The following is a 7,202-nucleotide window of genomic DNA, read 5'->3' as shown; positions in this document are numbered from 1 at the left end:
AACACTGGCACTGGTGACTAGTGAAGCTGCAATTTATGCAGCCAGAACTCCACCTCCAGAACCTGATAGGTGCTGGACAGCATCTGGGAATTAACCCCTCATGGTGCAGAAACAACCAAGCACCAAGCAGAGGTTCAAAGTCCCAGCCACTCCTAGACAGCGCGAGATCTTAGCAGCCGCTGCCCAGGACGAGAGGTGGAGTTTGCGCGGATACGCGCCGGGGTTCGGAGAACGCTGCTGGTACCACCAGAAGAACCAGAAGTCCCAGCAATCTCCCTAGCGAACCTGACACGTTCCTGCTTGCCTTCAGTCATTACATGCTTTGCTAAACTGTAGAATGAGTACAAGATTCCTTGTAGTGTGTTTGAAGATAATTGCTTGTGAGATTGGCTTTTTTTTCAACTTGTGGAAACAGTTGTAGCTGTTGAGCCAGTTGAAGAATGTGGCTTTATAAATGACTGAATGTAGATCTATGCTGCATTTTCCACTATGAGTATAAAAAACAATCAGCTCTGAGGCCTTCTGCATACACTATATAAAGGGAACTCCTCTTTTGTTTACTTTGCCATTCCTTCCACTCTAAATTGGCCTTTTCTTTAGTCATTCTTTAGAATTAAAAAAAAAAAAAAAAAAAAAGATTAATTATGTGACCCATATTTTAAGGGGAATGTTGGATTACAGTCTTAGTCTTTATGAGTTATATTCATCATTTTAAGCACAGACAACATAAGCAATATATAAATAATGTCACTAGCCATATACCCTAGCTTTATCAATCATTTAATCGATTTATCGATTTAATTAAACTTAAATATAATGAATTCTTTTTGCCTGTATTCTCAAATGAAAACATTTTTAGGGTGAGTTTATAACAGTGCTCTGAGTTCTGTAATGAACTTTACCACCACCTTCTATTTCATGAACCGAAAAGCTTATAACTGATACGTATTCTTTCTTTATTTTTTTCTATATATATTTTAAGAATAAAAAAGGTATAATGGAAGGACGAACAGAATCAATTTTGGTAAAGCAATGAGAAAAAAAACCTTGACCATAAAAAGTTCAATGCTTTATTCCAAAAGCCATAGAAAAACTTACAGGCAATACAAAAATAGGCCGCCATTTAACCTGTGGATAGTGGTGAGCTGGATTCGACAACTATATTCTGTCCTCACAGAATCCATTTTAAAGCATCTGCATTCTTCCATTATATGTAGACTTTGATATAAACGAAAAACCTTTAAACTCCCTTGATGTGAATAAAATGAAAGAAATAATAAAAACAAATGGTGATGTTAACTGGCTCTAAGCAAAATCCTTTAGGCATTTTTTTAGTAATCTCAGTGATACAACCATTAAGCCTCTTACACACAATTTTTTAAAAGTAGTTCTATGAGAAGTGTAACACTGGTGGCACAGGACCACTGATGTCCCCCTCCTCCCAAGTGAATTAATGCCTCCAGCATTCCACTTCATGCTGTGTGCCCCTCCCTATGTCCCAGATGATGCCTATATTGCAGTTGTCCTCACTAAACTTTAGCACTCCCTTGGTCTTGAAAGGAACCTTCCCCTATGGGTGTAAAGAATCCTAGCTCACTAGTTTCTTGCAAAGCTGTTCTGTTCTGTTTATTGATCTACAAAGTTTCTAACCTTGGCTTGTGGTGCCAATCCATTGCTCATTCTGGTTTCTGACCTGCTATCCTTAAGTTATGACCCACGATTGACCTTTCTTTCAATCTGTCTTCGTTGCACCAACTTTATCAATGACCATTTTTACGGTAGACCCCATGGTGCTCTTCACCAAATCTGTAGTGGTCAGCTGCCATACTGAGACTACTTCAAGAGGTGGCGACCTAGTGTTCCCTTTCCCAATCCCAGTACAGGGGTTTTAAAAACTTAAAAACAGTCTCTTAGACCATGCTAGTAGAAGTTGCTCAATGTCAAACTAACTAGATGTCACATTGGGTTCACAACCTGCTTATTATTACAAGAAAGATAGATTCATATATTTTAAATGCTAACCTCACCAAAAGAGAAACCGAAAATCCTTCAAAATGCTGAGTATAAAATGTAATGAAAAAAACTGCTTGCATTATGCTTGTTTCCCATTGGTACTCCACTTTCCTTCCACAACCAAAACCATAAACTTATGTGGGTGACTTTACAACAAAATCTTCACAAACGATCACAATTGCCCCTGATAACTTTTAGGCTGGCTAGAAAAGAACTATTTTTGTTCGAGAACCATCAATAAATTGTTCCCATTTTGACGCACACGTGTGCTTTCAGACCAGATGTTGCAGTAAGGAGAAATACTATAACTGTCATTGTTAAAGGGTATCACCACCTTTCAATTTCAATTTACTGATTGTATATAGTTATAATCTGAGTGCAGCTTTTTGTACGTTTGCAAATAGATTTGATTACTTACTTTTTATTGTCTCCGAGCTATAAACCTGTGCTGTCTCTACCTGTCTGTGAAGCAAATCCCCATGACTTTATGGTGCTGGCTGTAAATACTACAATTCCCAGAATGCAATCACTAAGTACTAAGTACATAGTCAGTCTACAAAGAATGCTGGGAGATTTCTAGCTGAAGACACAAATAAGCACAAAACTCTGAGGAACATATGTCATCAGACTATATTAGCAAAAATTTTGGTATCTTTTTATTTTCATAAGTATGAAGTTATATGTGTCATGGTAATAAAGAGAAAATATATTTTCAAATATTTGGATGTAGGTATGATAATATAGCAAAACTATATAAATTTGGTATCTCCATGACTGCAGTGAATAAAGAATAAATGTCATGTGTCATTTGTACAACACTCCAAAAACAAAGTGATTACAAACAAGGTGCAGCCACATTTGTTTGTAATTTTATTTGACTATTTGAATAACTCTTGCCTATAATATGGAATGAAATGGCATAAAGACAAAGTCACATAATATAGTTTCAAACATGCTTGTCACACAGGTTATGTGTATAAACTGTAAAATGGACTTCAATGGTAAACATATCCTGTAAAGGGCATTGCCTCTGGAACTATTAGAGAATCCCATTCTTATTGGAGTAATATATATATATATAATTTCATGTTTACTCCAATAAGAGATTTCTATATACACACTCTACATAGCTTGTGGTATTGTGGCAAGTCAATGGCAGGTTGAAGGAAACATTTTATTTTTGAACTTTTGTATTCGAAGGTGCCCTTATTTCCATATCCTGTTTCTTTCGTCTGACAATTATAATGCTGGTCTACAGTATCAGCACAAAATGAATCATATCTGTACTAAAGTCTGGCTTGTAATAAATGCCACTAGTTAGAGCTCCCAGAAAGCTGTGTGTGACAGTGGCCATAATCCTGGCCAGCTAACCTGCTTCTTATAAAACATGGGAGCCCACCATCCTCGAGGCTTAGCTGCCATTTCTCTAAGTGACAGGGAGTATGATGACTGTGCACTGAAGCCATGTTGCCCCTGCTATGTGTAACAAGTGTAGTTTGGCTAGCATATGATGGCATGGTATACTAGTGTATATCTTTATGGGAGGCTCAGCCAGGAGTGCAGTGTGCTGCGGTATAGCTGTCACTCCTATGTGGGAGTCATCTGATGCCTGCACACTTTCCCCGCGTTGAAGCAGAACTTTGTGTGAGCTGATGAGACAATAGTAGATAGTGTGTGTGCATTTAATTTAGGACATACCACTGTCCTGCCTGCGGGGGACACGCTGAGCTACACACTGCCTAAATGACGGACGGATTGTGTCCTATTGTTGCCGGGGCTCTATGATACAACACAATGTGCAGCGTGGAGATGAATTAGTGACTTTTGGTGGAGAAAAGCAGGAATCTGTGCGGGAGAGAGCAGGAGCTGGCAGCGGTGTCCCCCGTGAGACAGTGGTGCGGTCTCAGTCAATCATGTGCACTTCTTTCTTTATTGCATTCAGTGCATGGTTTCACCTTCAGATTCCTGTTTGTCTGTGTCCTCAATAAATATTCTATCTACCGGCCATAGGCAGAGGTAAGTGACTGGGAGACGGGGGTGGACATGACAGGCTGCTTATACACACAAGTTCATGGTGTGGCTGGATTTAGCATTTGGATGACTTATAATGTAACTTTGGCTTTTTTTTTCCTGCCAGTCTGTTTTTTTTTTCTCCTCTCCAGATCGTTTTACTGCATTGAGGACATGGAGTCCTGAGGCAGCTTAATGAGGAGCTGGCTATATCCTTCATGATCACATATAGCTTAGTCATATAGCAGCCTGCTGACATGGCCACTTATTCTATTATTAATGCTGATCCTATTGATTGTTTCCCGATGATGATGAGGCTGCTTTTGTCTGCTGTAGATTAGTACATTACACCTTAGAGAAGTATATGCTGTGTATTAGAGGAAGTTGGGGGTGGAGTGCACAGTACACAACTATTCTAATTCCACACATGAAGATTTCTCACACTAAACCATCGATGGATCCATATGCTAATACACTTTACTTTTCATCAAAGCCAGATCCACATACGGATCTAATTGGAATGTATGTGCTTGGACAAGTTTGGGAAAGTTTGCATGGGTAACTTTGTGAAAAGCTGACTGGGTGGGGTATTGAAATGGGCTGAGTATGTATGGAGGTTGGTGTAGAATGACAATCAGCCCTTGTTTGCTCCTAGCCCGGCTAACTTCCAGCAATGAAGTATTAAGAGAGGCTCCTGTATGTTACTAACAAAGTGCAGCCATCGATTATGGATGATGATGAGGATAAGCCTGTCATTGCTGCATCTATTGTGTGCTAGTCACTTATTTATGCTGTGCCCATTAGTTTTTCTAGAAGAAAGCTATGACACAAACACTGTAATGTATGTATAAATATATGTGTGTGTGTGAGATATATATAGATGATATATAAATAAGTTTATATGATGGAAACTGTGGGATTGGTGGTTAAATAATCTATGTGGAAGCTCTACTAGGGGGTCATTAATAATAATAATAATCAGTTCATCAAATCTATGTGTGTATATAATATGGTAATAATAGATATCTAAATGTCTGAAAAGCGGGTATGTGAAGTGCTTACAGGAAAACCAGATTACAAGATTAACATCTGTTAACATGATCGTTTATCTCCAGCCAAAAATAGGTCAGTCCTTTCTTAAGGAAACACGATTGCTGGCGCACAATGAAATGCCATTATCTTATGGGAGACTTGGCCATTACTTGTGGATCCAGACCTGCACTGGAGTCTCAGCTCTCCTAAATTCCAGCATCTTTGTAGATCAATATAAGGTCAAAGTCCCTTTTTGGGCAGAGGCACATAACTCCCTTCCCAGTCCCATCCCCCACTTCTCAGTGCTGCAGTTCACTATTTCCTGCTAGCAGTGTAGAAACAAAAGGATATACACAAGATGTGATGATGTTGTGTATAGTAGTTAGGTGGCTGTGATGGGCGGGAATGGATGGTTATGGCAGGTCACAGGGAGATTTCTGGGGAAGACACGACTTGGATAAGGATTTGCTTATGCCCTCCCTGAGAGCAGAGGGACAAGGTAGCACACCAATCCCGTGGCCTGTAACCCCCTCCAGGGGCTTATTGTTACACTCCCAGCCTCCCCGGCAATGCCTCATGTATATGGACTAGGACGGAGCTTATTCTGTCACCCTCTTGTCATACTCAATGAAAACTACATAGGAGGAGGAGGTGGCCACCTGTGTGTGCATAATTGTAAGGACTGCCCCTCCGAGCCATTATCACCCAGGTGAGGAGGGAGGGCAGCCGCACATTGCTCTAACCCTCCTATTATGCCAATTATGGAGGATGGGGTGTGCACTTCTCTAGTTGTACAGAGGTAACTGGTATACTGGGTATAGTGCACCAGCTGAAGGGATGGGGGTGGTGAGTTAACCCCTCAGTGTCGCAGCTGCATGCAAGGTAGGAATGTGCTTCAGTTTAGGCATGTGGCAGAAGAACTAGTGTCAGTGTGAGGGTGTGACTTAATGCGTATTATAGCTTCTTACTACCTTGGTAGTGAAGTTGTTTGACACTAATTTAGGCAACAAGTGGGATACATTTTAGGTTTTTTACACTAGATGATTTTTAGTAGCCAAGGCCATATTAATATTGTTGGGTCACATTGATTCATTGTAGTTATACAGAATAATTCACAAGACTTTAAATAAGTCAGGTTTTATTTTTATGGCACCAGACGGTGCGTTAAAAAAAGTTGGGGAAAAGTCTACATGCAAGTTTCTGCCTTTTTTTTTTTTTTTTTGTAAATTATATTGTTTATATGTGTTGTCCTTAAGGTTGTGGTACATGTCACTGTGGGTGATTGGCTTAGAAAAGTCACTGGGGGATGTATCACTGCAGTTACGAAAGTTTTCTGTCTTCAAAATTATTTCATTTTCATTTTGCCAACCCACTTTTCACTTTGGATAAAATTGCAAATTTATAGTGAACTCCAGTACTTTTTGCAACTTAGGAACTAGTTGCAACTTTTTAACTGAAGTCACATTCACTGCAGGCATTGATAAATCTGCCCACTTTGATTGGAATATCACCCATCCCTTGTCAGCAATATGACAGATGGGAGCTTTTAGGGTTTCTCATATGTTAATAATAGGGATTTGAATTCTGCCTTTTTAGCGACAATGGAGGTATACTTTTTATTTTTACACCACTGGGAATAGTTTGCATTATGTTTATAGTTTGCCACAATAGGATTTTGTTATGTAGGACGGGCATGTCTTTTCTTGTATATATGGGTTTGTCATGTTGGAGCTGTATCTGGACCCCTTGAAGGTGGCTCACCATGTTGCGTACTAGTGCAGTTTTGTACATCATTATACAGGGGGACGGTATATGTGGAAATTAGCCATGAAACTATTATAAGTGTTAATATTACACAATATAAAAGTGAGGCGTGCAGGCGCGAGCACACAGCCTGAATGCCATGAATAATGACCATTTCTGCCAAGCACAAAAGGCACATTGAGTGAAGGAATGTCTGTCAGGAGCCCATAGCACGTTATATGCAAAGCTAAGCCCCCACCAAAATTCACCCACAGCAACAAAAAAAATATATATAATCCTTTAAAAATTGTTTGGCTTTCATGAAAGCAGCTTAAACCCCCAGGATGTTCCTCAAGTGTATGGCGGCTAATGTGAAGACCTGTGCCTAATGGAAGGTGGGGGCA

General features: G+C 39.8%; 1 protein-coding gene across 2 annotated transcripts in view; it reads left to right on the top strand.

Moving 5' to 3' along the window:
- Positions 1–3,728: 3,728 nt before the first annotated feature.
- The window catches only part of ZNF516 (zinc finger protein 516), a 73,826-nt gene continuing 70,352 nt past the window's right edge, over positions 3,729–7,202 (top strand). Inside the window, exon 1 of one of the 2 annotated variants that reach the window (XM_072152354.1) lies at positions 3,729–4,029. The gene's annotated coding sequence lies outside the window, so the exon portion shown is untranslated. The remainder of the gene's footprint in view (positions 4,030–7,202) is intronic. The other variant, XM_072152356.1, reaches the window with a different exon arrangement.

Source organism: Engystomops pustulosus, chromosome 5 (assembly GCF_040894005.1).
Source record: "Engystomops pustulosus chromosome 5, aEngPut4.maternal, whole genome shotgun sequence".
In the NCBI taxonomy this organism is placed as follows: Eukaryota; Metazoa; Chordata; class Amphibia; order Anura; family Leptodactylidae; genus Engystomops; species Engystomops pustulosus.
The sequence above is the reverse complement of the archived record's forward strand: the minus strand, read 5'-3'. Positions and strand labels throughout refer to the sequence as shown.